Source organism: Macrotis lagotis, chromosome 5, assembly GCF_037893015.1.
Source record: "Macrotis lagotis isolate mMagLag1 chromosome 5, bilby.v1.9.chrom.fasta, whole genome shotgun sequence".
NCBI classification, from domain to species: Eukaryota; Metazoa; Chordata; class Mammalia; order Peramelemorphia; family Peramelidae; genus Macrotis; species Macrotis lagotis.
This window is the reverse complement of record NC_133662.1, coordinates 196,307,244-196,327,333: the sequence shown is the minus strand read 5'-3', so window position 1 is coordinate 196,327,333 and position 20,090 is coordinate 196,307,244. Positions and strand designations below refer to the sequence as shown.

The 20,090-nt window shown below is 35.3% G+C and overlaps 1 pseudogene; it reads right to left on the bottom strand.

Moving 5' to 3' along the window:
- LOC141489441 (UPF0598 protein C8orf82 homolog) overlaps positions 1-19,749 on the bottom strand; it is a 32,606-nt pseudogene extending 12,857 nt beyond the window's left edge.
- Between the last annotated feature and the right edge of the window lie 341 nt (positions 19,750-20,090).

The following is a 20,090-nucleotide window of genomic DNA, read 5'->3' as shown; positions in this document are numbered from 1 at the left end:
TTTATAATCCAGAACTAAAAAGAGAAATTTTAGCAAGACTGAAAATATATGTATGTATATATATATTATATACATAGGTAAACATATTTATGTATATGCATATATTTGTGTACATATACATACTATCTATTAAAAGATCCCATCCACCTTCCCAGTCTTATTTTCCATTAATATATCTATATATTTAAATATATATATATATATATAGTTATATGGATTAATAGGAATTTATGAAATCATTTAGACATTTTTCAGTCAACTTTGATTCTTTGTCACTTCTTTTGGAAGGTTCTCTTAGCAAATATAATTGAAGTGGTTTGCTATTTCCTTCTCTAGCTCAATTGACAGAGAAAACTGAGGCAAACAGGATTGCCTAACTTGGCCAGTAGCCACACAGTTCATAAGTGTATGAGGTTAGATTTCAGCTCAGGACTTTAGTTCTGGTATTAGGTGTACTGAACCACCTAGATTTCCTTGAAAGCAATGAGGATTCTTTAAACGAATTGTTGAGTATTAGAGATAAAAGATCTGTACCTTAGGAAATATGATTCTGGCAGCAATTATGTAGGATATGGGAAAAAGTGGTGTTAAGAGTGAAGAAGGAGAGATCAATTAATAGATTATTCCCATAAACCAGGTGAGAGGTAATTAAAACTTTGGCTAGGTTAGTACCTATGGAAATAGAATTTAGGGGATGGTTGCAAGTGACTCTTGGGAGGTAAAACTGACAATATTTAATGACAGGAAATTGAAATTAAATGAGAGAAGAAGTTTAAGATGACACTAAATCTCTAGATGATTGAAAGGGCAGTATTTACCAGTAATAGAAGTAGCATGAATTAGAGGTTTGGGCTTTTTGCAGTGGTGGGATTTAACTGGTTCACATTGGTTCAGCAGAACTGATACCTAAGTTTCTATTGAGTTCAAGGAACTGGCTATTAAAATGATACTGGTAATCAGAGTTCTCTCTAAGGTGGGTGTCTGAGCAGTCACCCAATGTGGAAATCACACATTTACATTCCTCATTCTTTTTTAACATTCATCTGCTCAACAGTGTTTTCTAAGTGCCCATAGTAATGTTCATTCCATCTGTAGGTGAAAAAATTGATGGAACCATGCTTTTAATATTTTTCACTCATTTCTTAAAACTTATTTTAACTTTGATGAAATGCTATATTTTATTCCCTCATTTTTGTTACTTCAGTAAACAAACATATAACATAAAGAGAAAAAAAGAGCCAAACAACGAGGGGTTGACAAGATGGCATTGGTTTCTGCTTTGTGTTACATCTAAAATCACCTCAAGATATTATGAATGCACTGGTGTTTCCTGAACAATGAAACCAAAGGAAGTCAGGACACAATGAACCAATAGATATTTAGATTTTGAATGTTATCTTATTGTCCATTTCAGAAGCTATGGAAGTAGATGATGAGTTAGAATAGGTAGAATGAGAGGCAGCTAGGTGGCAGTGGATAAAGCACTGGCCCTGGAGTCAGGAGTACCTGGGTTCAAATCCAATCTCAAACACTTGATAATTACCTAGCTGTGTGGCCTTGGGCAAGCCACTAAACTCCAATTGCCTTGCAAAAACCTAAAAAAAAAAGAATAGGTAGAATGAGTTTTGGTTCTGCATTTGTTCCTGTATTGACTGCTTTAGCTCCCTAAGGATACATTTGCTTATTGTGAGTAATATAATACAATTTAATTTTATGTGCCTTTTTTATTGTTCTTATTTGAGTATTAAATGAATGAAATATTAAACTATCTTTTGGCATATATTTTTGAATACTTAAAGCAGTCATTAGAGCAGAAAACTGTTTATTTATTTGATTCTCACCACAGGTTTTTTGTTTTTTGTTTTTGGATATGCTGAGTTTGAGATGATGGAACAGTGACTACAGTCAGGAAGAGCTAAGTTCAAATCTGAACTCAGATCCTTCCTGTGTGACCCTGGACAAATCATATAACCTCTCCCTCAGTCTTCTCAAATATAAAATTGGGATAATTAGTGCCCACATGCCAGGGTTACTGTGAGGATCAAATGAAATACTATTTGTGAAGTGCTTAGAATAGGTCCTGATACATAATAAGCACTTTATAAATGACTATTCTCTTCTCCTGTGATGTGGCATCCAGATGAAGTCCAACAGACAGTTAAGAAATTTGTGCTTAGTGCCCTAGAGATCAGGCTTTAGATACAGATTTAGGGGTGACTGCTGAAATAGTGATCCAGGGTGAGATCTATCAGAAAGAAGAGACAAAAAAAGAAGAGAAGAGGATTAAGGAATAGGAGCAGGTAAAGGCAACAAGGCAGAAAATAGAGAAGAGACAAAAGCAACCTTTCAGGATTTGAAAAAAGGAAGGAAAAAAAAGAGTAATTCAGCAAAACTAACCAGCACATCAAACCACGGTTCATATTGGAAGGCTTAGTGAGTTTTTATGACTTGCCTAGGGTCACATGAAAATTAGGTGTCAGGCCAAAGATTTGAAACTTGGTCTTCTGAGTTGAAGTCCAAGATTCCTCTTGTCATATACATAACTTTTCTGGAGGGCTTCTATGGTGTCACAGTGGATAGAGCATTGGGAAAACCTGAGTTCAAATTCTACCTTAGTCTCTTATTGACTGTGTGAACCTGAGCACATTTCTTTACCTCTAGCCACCTCAGCTTCTTCAACTCTAAAATGGTGATGGAAATAGCACAGCTTTCAGGGTTGTTGTGAGAATCAAAGCACTTAGCTCAGTGTCTGATCTGTAGGAGACACTTGATAAATGCTTGTTCTCCCTGGCCTTCTGTGGCTAAAGCTTCTCCCAATCAATATAGCAACTGTGAAATGTATCTGCCAAAAGATAAATTGATCAAGGAATTGGCCCTGTATTTATGCTGAAATGGTTTACATATTAAAAAAAAGTCTAATATGTTTCTATGAATGAACAAACATTTTAATATGTATATGCCTATGACATGAATTCTCCTCAAAGTGGAGAACTAAAATCATTATTTGCTTCATGGAACCATATATTTGTAGAGAATCAAAGCAAATCTTTGTAGCAAACCATTCATTCCCTTCTCATCAATAGACTTAGGTCCATGCTAATTTTATCAATACAAAGCACATCAAATTCATCAAATGATAATAATGGATATTATCATCATATTAATTTAATGAGGCTTGTTAGTAGTGACAACAAATTTGTATCAGGTTCCAAGAGTGCAGTGAACAAAATGAAGAGAAACCCAATACATATCCACTGGAAAATTTTATTTTGTCATCTCACTCTCTCTAAGAAAATGATTAATATTATTTTTTGAATGACAACATGGTAAAAAAGAATGGAATAAATTCTCCACTTTCTTATTCCCTCCTCCCCCTCCCCCTAAAATATAAACTTCTTGAGGATGGGACTAGTTATTTTTTCATCTTTGTATTCCCCAGTGCTTAGCATAGAGCCTCACACATAATAGATGCTTAATGAATATTTTTTTAATTGATTTGAACTGAAAGTCAAAGAATTTAGGTTAAAAACCTGGCTTCCTCTAACTAAATCTATGTCCATAGGATAATCACTTAAATTCTTGGGGTCTGATTTTTTTCCTTCTATGAGATGAGAATATTGAACTAGGTTTTCTCCATTGCTTTTTCTCCAGAATTAATGTTCTCTATTTGCTACAACTTAGTTGAAGCCAGTGTTTCATTTTGTTCTTTAAAAAGCTACTTAATTTCTGTCACACTTCCCTGCATTCTCCTGTTCTTTACATTTTGAAAGTCTCTTGGGATTCTACCAGTGTGCTCTCTCTCTGTAAGTAGTTATCTAGTTTTACTGGATCCTTTCCTTTATTGCTGGAGTCAGCTTTTGCCCACTCTTTTGTCATCTGTCACTAGCCTCCAGACCTTCCAAACAAAACCTCTGGAACACATTACCATTCAGCAGGGTCAGGGCCAAGGTCAGGGTCAATCATCCCTAAAAGCCTATTTCCTACCAAGTAGCATTTGGTCTGCAGTTTCTCATCACTCAAAGTCCTTACTCTAAAGGATGAACACTTCACTGAGTCCTAAGGGATCCACTCAGGAAGGAAATCATTCACTTTGATAGCTCTCACATTTGGTTTCTGGCTATTCCAGAGTCTAAGTGATGCATAGAAATTAAACTAGGTTCTCAGTATTTCTAGTTTCTTAGAGACTACTCTAACTTTGGTTCAGTTCTAAGGGCTCAAGTCTATTTAAGACAGACCTGAAAATTTAGTTGAGTTCAAGAGCATTGAACCTCTGTTAGAGTTGTAATGAAAAATTCTTTCATTTGGGAAGTTATAACTGTTAGGGGAGCTTGAGGAAATAGCACAAAATAAAAATGGTGCAGGAGACATTCCAACTATAAGTAGGGCCTTTCCCTTTTGAGTAACAGAATGGCCCTTGTCTGAATGGAAATTATTGAGTCAGGGAGGGAGAGGAAAGATGGATCAAAGAGAGGGATGTCTTAGCAACAGGATTCTAGGGGGTGGGCTGGTACTGATGACTATGAAGGTTGGGCCCACAGAGTGGGCACTTCAAGGAACTATGTTAGTCCTTTTAGCTCTCTATTAGACATGATGGACCAAATTAATAATTTTTTTCTGGTTCTCTAGACTCAAAGTGGCCTAAACCACTGTGCTTGATACCCAACTCTAGGCTTGTCCTATAACTAAACAAGACCTAAACCACTGTGCTTGATACCCAACTCTAGGCTTGTCCTATAACTAAACGAGACCTAAACCACTGTGCTTGATACCCAACTCTAGGCTTGTACTATAATTTAGACTAGACCTAAACCACTGTGCTTGATACCCAACTCTAGACTTGTTCTACACCTAGAGTAGACCTAAACCACTGTGCTTGATACCCAACTCTAGGCTTGTCCTATAACTAAATGAGACCTAAACCACTGTGCTTGATACCCAACTCTAGACTTGTTCTACACCTAGATTAGACCTAAACCACTATGCTTGATACCCAACTCTAGACTTGTTCTACACCTAGATTAGACCTAAACCACTGTGCTTGATACCCAACTCTAGGCTTGTCCTATATAACTAGACTAGCTACTAGGGGAGAGAATGGAATTTATACTAGGAAGAGGGCAAAGAGCAAGCCGAAGTCCTATTTATCTAGTAATAGTTTCTTCCTTGTCAACCTATAGATGAAAAGACATTTTTGAGACAGGTGGTTTTGTATTCTTGTCATCTGGTCATGTAATGGAAGTTTCACGAATTCTATCTTCATTGCTGATGCTGATGTGCATGAGGTGAGGATGTTAAAACAAGATGAGAGCCATTATAAAAAAAAATGTGGAAATATACATAATGGGGGAAAGGTACCCTTTAAAACAGTGTGACTTCATATTTAAATACTGTGCAGGCAGTTTCATTTCCCTGTCCTAAAATATCAAGCCCAAGGACTTTTGAAAATGCAAAGCTCGCAATGGATTTCTCAGAGCTCTCACAACCATTATCATAAAACCTTCACGTTTCCTAAAATAATTAAAACAGAAGTTCTTGGAGAGATCTTGCCAAGGTCATCTGAAGATTATTCCCTGAGCTGCATTGTTTGAAAGGGGCTAGGGGTGGGGGGAAAATGGTAATGTGAATTGTAATTACTCAGAGCACTGTAGAATAAAGCTATAGTAAATTCCTTCACAGTTGAACTAAACTGTTTAACACACGGAGTGTCTAATTGACAATTCTGTACCAAAGTGTAAATTTGTCAAGGAAGGATACACAACAAGTTTTTTTTAACATCTCAGTGAGTGCTGTTGTGATTTGGATCTATTACTTCTGAATATTGCATAAAGCTGACAAGCACTTGTCATTTAAAGACCACATGGTGGCATTCAGTTTCCCATTTAGACATAATAACACATTATGCAAATCAACTTGCCAAGGAAAGCTGGAGGCTGACATGAAATAAACTGTCAAATACAAGTTGCTAATAAATGAACATTTCTTTAGAGATTGTCTTAATTTGGGGAGTTGAAAATAAATTTGGCGGTGGTGAATATGGGTGGTGGAATTTTTCATATAATATCAGTGGTTTTTCTTTCCAGTGCCAAAGAGTGGTTTAACTTTAAGGAAAATGTCCAAGTCTTAAAATTTTTAAAAAGTGATTTCTAATTCAGGAAAAAAGAAAGCAGAATGAAACTCCATTTTGATGGGATGTTTCTGCTTTGAGAGTTATTTGTGGCTGACCATTCACTGCTTTTTGCCATACTTTCCAAACAATACTCCTATATGAGTTGATCAGTTGGTACTATACTGACTCACACGTGTCAGATTTATTTAATAAAATCATTTTCCATTTATTTCATAGGTGTCCTATTTTCCCAAGTAACTTGTGTTAAACATAATTTTCTTAGGCTAAAAATGAAATGACAAAAAGTAAGTTTTATCCATGAAGTTTTATTCTGTAGGATCCTATTGAACCCATGGGTGGATAGTATAATTAAAGATACCAACTCTGAAAAATTTTGGGGGCATTTTATACAGAAAGGATGAAGAATCATAAAAGTGAGTTAGACAACCAATGAAATTTCATATAGATGACGTAGTTCTACATTATGATCATCTTCTAAGTTATAATATTTGCTATTCAATTTGCTATCAAATTCCTATAGATAAGAATCCCACTTCAGGTGGAGAGGGAATATTTACAAGCAACCATAGTATTACTCTCTCCATTTCCAAGATGTCTCTTATCATGTGATTTTGTTGACCCAGGCAAAGGAATTTTTTGATGCTATTACAAAACCGATGAGATTGAATTGACACAGGCTATGTCAACATTCAGATGTAGGAGACAGGTCTTGACATGGTAAATTGACATTTTAACACACAGAAACAACATTCAGATTTATAACTATTAGTTGGAAGCTGAGGAAACCCTTTATTTTTATTAGAAATATAGAATAAGATGGACACTTGTAATCTCCTCAAAGACTTGAAATACATTCGACAACCCTTTATTAAGCTGTGCCAGGTGTGTTAGACACTAGGAATCCAAAGACAAAAATGAAAAGTACCCCTGCCCTCTTACTAGAGTTTTAGAACATGAGCACCTAAGCAAATACAAACTACAAACAGATATGAAATAATTTTGGTAGGGTGGTGGGGAAGGGTTAATTACTAGATAATCAAAAAAGACCTGATAAAAAGTAGCACTTCACCTGATTCTTAAAGGGCATTAAGGATTTCAGGAAACAAAGATGGAAAGGGAAAATACATTAAATCATTGGGTGAAAGTCTGGGGAAAAGTATAAAAGGAGAGCGTGCAATGATGTATATGGGGAACAGCATATTGCAGTTGAACTGGAATATATAAGGTACGTATTATTGTTATTCTTTCAGTCATTCAACAAGCAATTATTATGTGTCAAAAACTCTACTAAAGTGCTGGGTGATGTTGTTGTGCCCTCTAAGAGCTTATATATATCTTAAGTATTGCAGGTATCAGATTGTAAGCTAACAGTTTCCACATTACACTTTTATTTTCTTCTCTGGATTCCTTGTAGCTATGAAGAGGTATAATGAGGTCAGACTGTTTTAATAACTTAAACTAATTTCAGTTGAAACAGCCTTTTTATTTTTGGGACATGAAGCTTTACCTTTGCCTTTTCTGGATTTTTCTATATCCTGCCTAACCATACTGTATTTCTCCTCCTCCTCCTCCAGATTTAGTAGGTAAAATACTCATATGTTTGATTTTGAAAATGGAAAAAACAAATACACAAGCATTTTAAACTTTGTGTAGAATTTGAGGAAAAAGGAGTATTCATACTTCCATTTGCATTCCTTCTGTTAAAATTCTAAACTTTTATTTTGCACAAATAAACACTTTTTGTAAAGTGTGCTGTGGGTTTGAAAGTTATGTAAATGAGAAGAAAATATTTTCAAGTCACTTATTTACTTGACTTAAACCATCTCCTGATTATATGAATGAAGCAACATGGTGGATTATACCCTCCAGGCTTCTTTCCCAATTCTCACTCTAGTGACCAGAGGGCAGCCTACTATTTCTCTTGGGGCTCTGGGATAACTCTGCAGGGTTGAAGTGTTATCTGTTATTGCCATGCCTGAGTGTCCCACCCCCCATTTTGCTCCTCATTAATTATTCAGTTGTGAGAACTATTGGTACAAAACAGTCCCCACCAAAGCTTGAGGAAAACTATCCCACAAGCACACAAGAAACCAGGGGAAAATGCACTTAAATTTAAAGGGAATGAATTTTCCAAGCAGTTGTTGGATTGTTCCTTCTAGAATCTCTCTGATATATACAGACTCAGAGGAGGTTTTTTTTTTTTTAGGTTTTTGCAAGGCAAATACAGTTAAGTGGTTTGCCCAAGGCCACACAGCTAGGTAATGATTAAGTGTCTGAGGTCCGATTGGCACTCAGGTCCTCCTGACTCCAGGTCGGGTGCTCTATTCACTGCGCCACCTAGCCGCCCCAGTGTTTTTTTTTTTATTTTAACAATTTTTTTGTTGAAAATTTTTCAACAATTTTTTTTCAACAAATCTCAATTTTTGTCATCCAGACCTTGTGTGACCCAAGAGAGTTTTCTTTCTATACTATAGTTTGATATTATTTAGTAATTTTCTTCCTTGCAGACACAAATACTTTTTGATTCCTTCTAGAAAGATAACTTAGCCCTTTCCTTAAAAAGCTACTGAGACAGAGACTCTAGGGGCTTTTTAATTATAAAATTCATTTACATATTTTACATATTTATAATTCTTTCCCCGTCAAACCAGAAAAGTTTTGCAAGCATTCATTCTTTTCCCTTTTCTTGTTCCTCCATTTTCTTTTCTTAAGAGTGTTTTATCCTTCTGATCAAATCCTTTCTTTTGGGGCATAGCTTATCCACTCTTCTTTTCCCATAGCTTTTTCCCATGTGGATTTAAAAATCTTTCATTATGGCCCACTCAGAGGTCAGGAATTACTGAGTTTTCTGCTCACATCTATCTCTTGGGCAGGTGTTTTCTGTTCTAGCCTGCCTGATTTAGAATAATTTTAAACATCACTTTGTTAAGTTAAAGGTTTTCTTTGACCTGAGTATCTCAGTTCCTGAGACCTATCCTTCAATTTATTAGTTTTTATTTTATGAACAAAGTCTCTATTTGCCATTTCTTCATTAGTTTCTTAAGAATATATGTATTCATGCAAACATATATATATATATGCATCACAATATACATATATACAATGTCTGGTAAATGCTTAATATAGTCATATATAATATCCTAATTCTTCCTTCCTTCCTTCCTTCCTTTTGCCTTCTAAAATGTCCTTTGAAAAATTTTCACTTTCCTATCCTTTTCCCTCTCCCCTCCCCTCTCATCTCTCCCCTCCCCTTCCCTCATCTCTTATGAATGGGGATATACTGACCACATAGATATGGAGGATCTCTGTGGACTTATTCCCATAGTGACCTTGAATGAAAGTAGCCCTACTGACTCATTGAATATGAGAATGCTGATTATATTCCATTAGAATATGAGCTTATTGAAGGCAGAAACATTTTGTTTTTCTCTGATTCCTTAATAGCAGCTAGGTGGTATAGGGATAGAATGCCAGGCCCGGAGTCAGGAAGACATTTTCCTGAGTTCAAATCAGGGACATAGGCTGCATGACTCTGGGCAAATCATATAATCCTGTTTCAGTTTTGTTACCTGTAAAATGAGTTGGAGAAGGAAATGGCAAACTACTCTAGTATTTTTATAAAGCAAATCCCAATAGGAGTTACAAAGGGTCACAATTGAAAAAATGACTGACTGACAATAATCTTAATGCTTAGCAGAAATAAATGGTTGTTGATGATTATATTGGTCTATATTATTCCAACATATTTCATTAATTTGTCCATTACTTGTACAAAGGAAAATAATAGTTTATCTGATAAAAAACTTATTCTTGTGCTAGCATTGCTAAATATTCTCCTTTCCTCCCTTCTTTGGTGTGCCCTGTGATATCTTATAGGTTCATTACTTCGAGCACTTTTTTTTGTATAGTATTTTCAATTCATTCATGGATTGGCATGTCTCTCTTTGTTTGTTTTTGCTATAAGAATCTTAAAAAGCAAACAAAATAAAACAAAACAAAAAGCTTTTTTAAAAATCAGTTTAGTAATATTAATGGCTTCTTTTCTCTACTCTTTAATACTTTTTAAAAATATCAGTGTCATTGCCCTTTGTTTCAATGTGTTGGTCAATTCACTTTTCTTCTATGGTACCTGCTATTGAAAAGAGCTGCCAAAGTTTTGTTCAGACAGTTATTAGAAGTTTGAGTAACTCAGCCAGAAGGTCATTGGGCCCAGGAGCACTTCCCCACTCCAACAGCTTGATCATGCTGCTCACTTCTTGAAATGTGATGTCTGCCTCTAAATTATTTATTTCTTAATCCTTTGATTGAAACCCTAGAGCTACCCTAAGACCTTATCCCTCATTCTGTTCATATTCTATGTCCTGAAAATTTTTGACAAAAAAATCCATTTCTTAGAGGTATTTTTTTAATATGGGGAGCTATCTATTTAAAAAAAAACTATATTAGATGTAGTTTTTCATTAAAAAATTTAATCTTATTATCACGAAATTAGAGTTACTTCAAATAGAACAAACTATCACTCCATATGACTACTCAAATCACTTCTTAAGCTCTATTTTGTTGAAGACGCCACCATCCTCTCCTATTGTTCTCACTAACTATATATATATATATATATATATATATATATATATATATATATTTTTTTTTTTTATATGCTACTGACAACTTCAGTATTTTGCATTCTAAGTTGAATTCTCAGTAATCTTATTTTAGGTATGGTTTGATTCAAACTTTATAGTCAATTTATGTTTTAATTATATTTTTAAATATGAAAATTTGACTTTTTTTTCTACTCTCTACCCTTCTTTCACCTCTCCTCATTGAGAAAGCAAGAAAAACAACTCTCTACTACAAATGTGTATAAACAAATAAAAGAAATTCCTACATTGGACAAGTCTAACAATTGCTTTAATATGTAGTATGAGCCAATATGTACTAAAGCTGAAGCTTAAATACTTTGGCCATGTAATGAAAAGATGAGATTCATTGGGAAAAAACCCTGATGTTTGAAAAGACTGAAAGCAAAAGGAAAGGGGATTGGCAGAGAATGATATGGATAGATAATATCATGGAAACACTGACCATGAACTCGTTCAGACTTGAGAGATAATGGAGGATAGAAGGGCCTGCCATATTATAGTCCATGGGTTACAAAGTGTTGGAGACAACAGAATAACTAAACAACAACATGAGTCAATTATTTTTCTGTTAAGAGATAGAAAGAATATTACATCATAAATCCTTTGGAATCACGGTTGGTCATTATGTTGATCATTATGCTGATATGCTCCTAATTCTTTATAAGTTTGTGTGTAGGATTTTCCTGGTTCTGCTCATTTTACTATACATTAATTCATAAAAATCTTCCCCGTTTTCCCTAAAACCATCTCCATTATCATTTCTTATGGCACAATAGTGTTTGATCACATCATTATACACATATACTACATTTTATTTAGTCATTTCCCAAATGATGGCTAGCTCTTCAGTTTCCACATCTTTTCCACTAGGGAAAAAAAGAAGCTATTCTCTCTCTATCTTGCTGTCTCTGCCTCTTTCTTTGAGGTACACCCGACCTTATATTTTCCCTTAATCATGGTATTTACAATTAAAGGTATGCTGAGTCTATAAACCAACTAATAAAAACCACAACTTTAGAAGTTTCACAAAATCCCCCAATTTACTGTCCATCCTGATATTTTAGCAGAAATTGTCCAATAAGAATTCTGATGAATAAAAATATGGTAAGGACTTGAGATTTCCCCACTTGATAAATGGTCAAAGGATCTGACAGGCAGTTTTCAGAAGAAAGCAAAGTTATCTAATGCTCTAAATCACTTTTGGATGAAAAATTAAATTCACCATCTAAATTTTGAGATACCACCTTACACCTATCATAATGGCTAATATGATAGAATAGAAAAATGAAAAATATTAGTAAAGATGTAGAAAAATCAGGATGGTGGTGAGTTTTGAACTGATGCAACTCTTTTGGAGAACATTTTGAGACTATACAATGTGCATAACCTTTGACCTAGCAATATCACTTAGTCTATGTCCCAAAGAGATCAAAGAAAAAGGGGAAAGAACCTATAGGTAATATATGTCTATAACTATATCTATCTATATCTATAGCTATATCTATATATATCTATATCTATATCTATATATATACACGTATATGTTTATAGTAGTTTTCTTTTGCGGTGGCAAATTGGAGGAATGACTATCTTTTGACTGAACAAGTTGTGATTTATGAATGTGATGGAGCACTTATGTTATAAGAAATGATGAGTAGGATAGTATCAGAAAAACCTGAAAAGTCTTATATGAACTGGATACAAAGTGAAGTGAGCAGAGCCAGATCATTATATACAATGCTAACCACCTCAAGAGAAAGAATCGGTGGAGTCTGAATACAGATTGTAGGATATTTAAAAGTTGTTTTCATTGTATTTTCTTTTGCAATATGGCAATTATAGAAACATGTTTTGTATGACCTTACATGTATAATCTATATAGAATTTCTTGCCTTTTCAGGAGGGGGAATTGGGAGGGAAGGAGGGAGAGAATTTGAAACTCAAAAATTAAAAAAAAATGAATATTAACATTTTAAAAATGTAATTAAGATATATTTAATGAAATAAATAAAAATTTATTTGGGAAAAGTAAAAAAAATTAATTGGGATCACAGTTTTTCTGCCTTGTCTAGAAGCTTATTGTACTATATTGATTTATTTGCTCATTTTTTTCAAGTTAAAAATAGCTCAACTAAATACTTAAAGCTGCCTTTTTAGAGGAATACTGCTAAATAGCCATCTTTGATACTTACTTTAAAAACTCTAGCTCTTTTATTGTTATTTTTTTGCAAGGCAAATGGGGTTAAGTGGCTTGCCCAAGGCTACACAGGTAATTATTAAGTGTCTGAAGCCAGATTTGAACTCAGGTACTCCTGAGTCCAGGGCCAGTGGTCTATCCACTGTGCCACCTAGCTGCCCCCTAGCTCTTTTATTTTTAGTAATCAGAGTTAAATGTTCATATTTCAGAGCTGTCTTTCCCACCTTTTGACAAACTATTTCTTACCTTTTTTGTTTTTTTGGTTTTTTTTTTTAATTCCAAGGCAATGGGGTTAAGTGGCTTGCCCAAGGTCACAGAGCTAGGTAATTATTAAGCGTCTGAGATCAGATTTGAGCTCAGGTACTCCTGACTCCAGGGCTGGTGCTCTATCCACTGCACCACCTAGCTGTCCCAAAACTATTTCTTTTAAAGAAAGAGTTTATTTATTTATTTATTTGTTTGTTTTGAGTTTTACAATTTCCTCCCCCATTCTTGCTTTCCTCCCCCCCCCCAAGAAGGCATTCTGTTAGTGTTTACATTGGTTCCATGTTATACATTGATCTCCGTTGAATGTGATGACAGAAATTATATCCTTAAGGAAGAAAAATAAAGTATGGGATAGTAAAATTACATAATAATATAATGCTTCCCCCCCCAATTTGACGGTAATAGTCTTTGGTCTTTGTTCAAAGTCCATAATTCTTTGTCTGGATACAGATGGAATTCTCCATTGCAGATAGCTCAAAATTGTTCCTGGTTGTTGCACTGAAGGATTGAGCAAGTCCATCAGGATTGATCATCATCCCCATGTTGCTGTTAGGGTGTACAGTGTTTTTCTGGTTCTGCTCATTTCACTCAGCATCAGTTCATGTAAATCTTTCTCTGAATTCCTATCCCTCCTGGTTTCTAATAGAACAATAGTATTCCATGACATACATATACCACAATTTGTTAAGCCATTCCCCAATTGAAGGACATTCACTTAATTTCCAGTTTTTTGCCACCACAAACAGGAAAGCTATAAATATTTTTGTACAAGTGATGTTTTTACCCTTTTCCATCATCTATTCAGGGCAAACTATTTCTTGAGAGCAAAATGATGTTAAGGGTTCCAATTCAATTGATTGAATCTCAAGTTCCTTTTCCCTGAGTTGAAATATACTGTTTTTTTCCAAAAATTAAAAAAGGCATGGGGGGGGGCAGCTAGGTGGTGTAGTGGTGAGAGCACCTGCCCTGAAGTCAGGAGTATCTGAGTTCAAATACAACCTTACTCATTTAATAATTGCCTAGCTGTGTGACCTTAGTTGTCACTTAACCCCATTGCCTTAAATATTTTTTTTAAAAGAAAGGCACACACCTTTCCAGATTTCTAACATTATTAATTATTTGGGAATGCTTCCAAATTGAGGTTTTTTTGGATGAATTTTATTTCTAAATCCAGAATATCGACTCTGGTTTGGGAATGGAGTCACAGGATTCCCTTTCATTTTTTTTTTTTGATTTATTGTTCCAAAAGCAAAGGAGACATATAGTCTGAATATTTCTTTTGTATTTTCAGATGAAAGGGTCAGACATAGGACTGAGGTCCCATTTGTATTTTTCCTTGCTACATGGGTTGCCAGGCCAAAGAATTCACTGCCAAGTACTCTACCCATTGGTATTGTGCTTCTCTAAATTCCTTGAAAGCTAGTTCTATGAGAGCATATTTAGCTTGTTGCTAAATGTTTCAAAGCTTTCAGCAATATAAATGAGAATCATTATAAAGTAGAATCTACTTGTTCTAACAATGATTTTTGGGAAAAGGATAATAGAAGTGTCTTCAAAAATCTTTCAATTTGTGACTGTCATTCCGTCTGTTTGTTTAAGAAATCTCTTTGTCATAACATACCTATCCCTCTTTTCTTCTTGCAGAGAATAGTCATTTCTTTCATTTACCTGGAGATGGATTTGAGCATTTGAACTGTAGCTGGAGAATTGAAAGGGGAGGGCAGAGGAACTTTTCTTTTACTCAATTTATATTTTTGGGGGTTACTATGAAATTAGGGACATCATCAGCACTAGAGGGAATTGGAAAAAACATTTCCCTTTTGAAGCTCTGATGGCTATCAAAGAGGCTGAGGATTTATTATGCTTCATTGCTCTGAAGGAAACCTCAGTCTGATGGTCTTGCCAAAAATTTACACATTTGTGTAATACTCCCTCCACTTTTAGTTCAAAGCCAGAATTGTCTCCTGGGATTTCACTTTAGCTAGTATTGCAGCTTCTCATTTATTTTGAAATAACAGTTCACTTCAAACTAGATAATCTTCTGATCAGAAAAAACACACCAGCTCTTTTCCTTCATAAAACAACCTTCTCTTTGAAGACACAGTTCAGTAAATCTAGTCAATTTCGGAGCAGTCTAGATTTTCATTGGTTAGTCACTATGATAAAAATATGAAAAAAATCCTTTTCAGATGCTTTTGGTACATGCATTTCTTTTCTGAGGTTTAGAAAAATGATTTCTAAACCTATATTTTTGCAGACACAAGCCCCCAAGCATTTCAGTCTTAACAGAGTAATTTCAGCTTTTGAGCTGTGTATATGGGAAAAGCACATGGGAAAGACAGAAAACTAAGGTAACTACTCTAAGCTTGATGTTTTAGTGAAATACTATAGGGCAATTCCATCAGAAAACTAATAAACAGAAAATATAAAGAAAATAATCTTCGCAGCTCAAAAAATAGTTAGATCCACTCAGGACTTCAACAATACAACTTAAAACCATTTTCATAAAATGGCTTTGCAGGCAATGGCTAACTGATGCTCTTTTCAGTGGGCTGATGTTCTGGGAGATTTCAGAGAGCAGTTGAATTGAACAATTCTATCATGCAATATTAGTAGATAAAGTAAATTAAAACTTTGGGAGGCTATAAATAATGTATTTTTTGTAGTAGTGCTTTTGGGAAGGGATAACAAACATCGGGAAACAAAAGTGTCTGAACAAATAATAGTTTATGAATGTAATGGGATACCACAGTACTTTAGGTTAGCAGTTGGGACCTCCCCTCAATTTAAAAAGAATTTTGAAAGAGGATAATCATGCCGTAGAGGATCCACCCTTTGTACGAGTTGGTGGCATAGTCCTTAGGCACTCATTTCAGATTCAGATACTACCAATGTCACAGGGCTGTTATGCGAAAAGCAGCTATATTCCTTAAGAGATCATTTAATATGAGTACTATTGTTAATATTTTTTGACAATCTAATTTTTTAAAAAAGAATATGTCATTTGTCCATTCAGACCATGAAAATGAAGAGGAGGCTTTTGGAGAACAGATGTTTTGAACTTCAGCACTTGCTGATCTTAGAAGTTTCCTGAAAATATTCATATCTCTTATTATTCTTTTTTGACAAATTTTTGGATTGGTAGCAGCCTTCAGCACATGTCTAGTAAAAGATCCAAATATACCAGCTCAAAATGTAACTGAATTCTAAATTCAATCTTCCACAAATGCTCCTTTGAATCCTTGTAAATTAAGGAAATGGAAACTAGCATTTATTGTAATAGGCCACATTATGTAATGAGCCCAGTTCTTCCCAACAAATTCTTTCCCCACCTGCTTCCTTGCCTTTCCAAAGTGGCCAGACTGATTCATATGGCATTTGTTGTTATTATCAACTGTCCTTGAACAGTGATTTGGTTCTTGTTGCACTAAGCAACCATCAAAAGAATCTTTTTAACATGCTGAAAATCAGCACAGAGAAATTAGGTCCCTATATGGTTCCTGAACATATGAAAGTCTATATTGAGTTATACCAGTTCATAAGGATCAAATATAAAGATTTGGAAGAGATTCCCATCTTGTTACAGATGAAGAAATAATCAATCAATAAACATTTATTAAACACTCACAATGGACCAGTACTGCCCTAAGTCCTGAAGACCTAGTGTGAGGTTAAATGACTTGTCCAAAGTTTTAAAGGCTTTAAATATCAGAGTCAAGATGATCCTTAGTTCTCTAACTCTAGAACCTAAGTTCTTTCCCTTATACCCATTATCTCTGGGTTCTTTCACTGATCCTGTCTCAAGGTCTAGTCACGTGTGGTGAAGGTAGCTCAAATCAAGACTGAGAAATTTATCCACTGTCCCACCTAGTTGTACACAAAGGTAGAAGATTAGAAGGGTTTATATTGGGGGCAGCAAATAGGGCACTTTGTCTAGAATGTAGGGTAAAGAGCTGGAAAATGGGAATCAGGGATGGACTGGAGCCAGGTTATAAAGTTTATTTTGTTTTAAAGAAGTTCTTTTAAAAAGAATTATTTATTTAAGGGTTAAGTGGGGTTAAGTGACTTGCCCAAGATCACACAGCCAGGCAATTATTAAGTGTCTGAGGCCTATTTGAACTCAGATACTCCTGACTCCAGGACCGATGCTCTATCCACTGTTTCACCTAGCTGCCCCTATACAGTTGATTTTTAAATTTTTGGTGTGAGCATTTATATTTTAGAAAGCAAATGCTATCAACTGAGGCTTGATTTAATTCTTTTTAAAAATTTTGCTATACTTAAAACCATAATGGAGTGATGGAATAAGTTTAAAAAGCCTGTATTGTGTAAATTTTTCTCCCCCACCCTCCAGCAGCCCTATTCTCTATTCCCTCAAAGCTACTTTAGTTGGTGATTTCATCAGTTCCTTGGATATAATTACCATCTTTAGACTGATGATTCTCAAATAGACCTATCTTGCCCGAGTCTGTCTGCTGACCTCCAATCTGGCAACTCCAATTACCTTTCAGATATATTAAACTAGAGGTCCAACAGACATCCTCAATTCAACATGTCCAAAACTGAACTTTATAAGATTATGCCAATTATCCTTCAAAGGACAGAGATTTAGCTTAGAAAGAGATTTAGCTTCGATAGCTCCAATTTATTCATAACTCTAGAATTTGAGCTGGAAGGGATTTTGAAGGTCACCAATTCTTCCTTTTGCTTAATGCAGGCATCCCTTCTCCAACATCTATAATAGACAACAATCCAGTCTCAACTTGAATACTTCAACCAATTTTCCCTCTTAGACTAATGAGCCTTCTGACTATAATCTATTGATTTCTCATCTCTCTCTCTCTCTGCCTCCCTTGCAAAATCCTACTTTTTTGTCCATACCATGACCTCCAATCTTTTGATTATCTTACCTGTACTAGGTCTTTTGTCCTTTTTTGCTATCTTGATTTTCTGGTGAACCATTCAATTCTATGTTGCCCTCCTTTCTTGAATTCCTAGCCAGTTTATCATATTGCCAATTATGCTCAAATAAGTCTTAGACTTGGATCACTCCCACTGTTTCTTTGCCTTCACTCCTCCCTTATGTGCTGCCAAACAAAAATGGAGGAAAATCACACAACTATTCTTCCTGGGGCCATTACAAATTTATGTTACACATTCTCAACTGGCACATCACTACTTCTCTTATCAACTCACTTTCCCAGTCTCCACAGCAGCTCTTCCAAATTTTTTCTTCCCTCCTCACATCTCTTACCCCCCACTCCCCACTCTCAGATGAGAACTTCATCTCATATTTTATAGAAAAAATTGTGACTATTTACCATGATCTCTCTCTCTCTTCCCCTCTTCCTCATTTCCTACCACTCAGATCTTCCTACTACTTTCTCCTCCTTCATCTCTATCTCACATGAATAAGTATCCCAACTCATTGCCAAAGCTAACCACTCTACTTGTGCAAGTGCTGCCATCCATTCTGTCTCCTCCACTGAACTGTTCTGTCAACCTCATTTTTCACTTATTTCTAATAATTTTTTTTAGGTTTTTGCAAGGCAAATGGGGTTAAGTGACTTGCCCAAGGCCACACAGCTAGGTAATTATTAAGTGTCTGAGACTGGATTTGAACCCAGGTACTCCTGACTCCAAGGCCAGTGCTTTATCCACTATGCCACCTAGCTGCCCCCTCTAATAATTTTCTACAGCCTACAAACATACCTATGTCCTCTCCATCCTGAAAAACCTTCGGTTTATCCTTCCATCCCCACTATCATTCTATATCTCTTCTGCCATTTGTAACTAAATTTCTTCAAAAGATCTCTATTGGAGTACAATTGTTTTGTAAGAAATCAAGAATGGGTGGACTTCAAAAGAGCCTGGAATGAACTGATGGTGAGTGAAGTGAGCAGAACTAGGAGAACATTGTACACATTAACATCAACATTGTGTGATGATCAGCTATGATAGACTTGACTCTTCTCAGTAGTACAATGTAAAGACAATTTTAAAAGACTTGTGATAGAAAATATCATCCACATCCAGGGAAAGAATTATGGAGTCTGAATGCAGACCAAAGCATACTATTTTCAATTTTAAAAATTTGTTTTATGTTTTATGCTTTTTTCCTCTCTCATGGTTTTTCCCTTTTATTTTGATTCTTCTTTCACAACATGATTAATATAGAAACATGTTTAACATAATTGTACATGTAAAATCTATATAAGATAGCTCACTATCAAAGGGGAAGACAAAAGGGGGAGGGAGAAAAATGAGGAACTCAAAATCCTACAAAAAATGAATGTTGAAAACTATATATGTAATTGGAAAAAATGAATAAAGAAAAATCACATAAAAAGGTCATTTCTAGTAAGTACCTCTACTTTCCTCTCACTCTCTTCTTCATCTCTGATAATATTCTTCTCCACTGCACCTGCCCTCCGTGAATTTATGAATGATCTCTTAGTTGGCAAATTCAGTGGGCTTTTCTCAATTCCCATTCTTCTTGTCCTCTCTTTATCCATTGTCACAGTTCATTCAGCTCTATCTAACTGCTCCTTTTCTGCCTCCTTTGCTGGATCTTCTTTTAGTTCATGTTCTCTAATTGTAGGTGTCCCTCAAATTTCTATCTCAGGCCCTTTTGTCTTCTCCCTCTCTACTGATTTCATCGGAATTCAATTACCAACTCTAGGCTGATGATTCTCAAATCTACTCATCTTGTCCCAATCTGTCTGCTGACCTCTATTCTCGTCATTCCAATTGCCTTTCAGATATCTCAGACTGGATATCTAGTTGACGTCTTAAACCAAACATGCTCCAAACTGAACTCATTATCTTTCACTTTAAAATGCCTCTACCTGCAATC